The sequence below is a fragment of the Platalea leucorodia genome, assembly GCF_965183815.1.
Source record: "Platalea leucorodia genome assembly, chromosome: 6".
NCBI lineage: Eukaryota > Metazoa > Chordata > Aves > Pelecaniformes > Threskiornithidae > Platalea > Platalea leucorodia.
Genome location: NC_138828.1, coordinates 6,057,145 through 6,058,534, shown reverse-complemented (window position 1 = coordinate 6,058,534; position 1,390 = coordinate 6,057,145).

The window sequence follows — 1,390 nt, the reverse complement described above, 5'->3', positions numbered from 1 at the left end:
TGTGATTTTCTGATAGGATTTTTCCTTGCTGAAAAAAAACAACACATTTTTACATTGTTGAGCCAGCTTGCACAATTCAGCCAACTTTAATTTCTAATAGCCCCTTTAGAATGGCTGAATAGTGAAGTTAGTTATTTCTGATTTAGAAATACTGCACTCCTGATTGTGCAAAATGCACTGGCAATTCTTGCTTGCAGGCAGATGCTAGAACATGTTCTGATGGATAGAAGATTTGAAGGAATGGACTTTGAGTTGGCTGCATAAATCCTGTCGCAAAATCAGTGTCAGTGGTCTAGGCCTTCTCACATCTACACGTTATATTAAGAGATGCAAATCATAACTAATATTTTAATTACATCTTGGTTTATGATTTCAGAAATGTTACATTTTGACATTTCTTAATCTAATAAAGAATTTGAGGAACTAAATGAGATGCTCTGGCACCTTTAAAGAAAGTGCATTTCTGACTAAGTAAAAAGATAAACATCTTTTTAATTGCAGAGTCAAGAGGTTACATAAATGTCTTTTATATGACAGTTTGTAGGACAGACAATGTCAAAATATTTCAGGAAGCAGTACACTTACCCTACTGTTTTGTTGTGCAGAAAAAAGCGATCTCAACCCTTTAGTTGAAGCTTCGGGAGTTAGTTATGTATGGGGGTGACCTGCCTGGTCCAGGATGGTTTCTACCCTTGTGCTTGGATCTGCATGGTACCTAGTACCGAGACAAACTGGGGGCTGATCCTCTTCAAAGGGATTGGCATCCAGCTGACATCAACTAGTTATATATAGAATCAAACACTCCAGCCACTCATATCTTCCTGGCGAAAGAAGAGAACAGAAAAGATACAACTGCACCCACAACAAAGAGAGTTTATATCCCTTTCAGAGCTTATTGGAAGATTTAATGGAATGCTCCCTTCATACTCGTACAGATCATCTCCTCATCACCTCTGAGAATAATAATCTCTGTGTTATAACGAGGAAAGAGACATTTAAAAATAAGCTGTTAAATATATGGATGGGCAAGACTGTATCAGATGAGAATGGCATGGGCTAATCCTTTAGTGAAAGATGAAACCATGCTTCAATATTAGCTGATGGCTAAAGTCAGTGACAGATGGCTGATACACAAACTCTGTTCTGAAAAAGAAATGACAAATTTTTCAGTATTATATGTGGTAGGGAGCAATTGCTCAAGAAGCACACACCTTGCAAACTGTTATTCAAAATCTCTTCATTTTCTTTGTGCATTAGGAACAGAAACCTGCAGTAATTTGAAACTTAGTAATATTCAGCATTCCAGGATACTGTTGTATCAGTTTATCAAAGAAATGTGTGATATGTGGAGCACAGATATTTCATGACGGCAACCAACTTCAGACAGAAA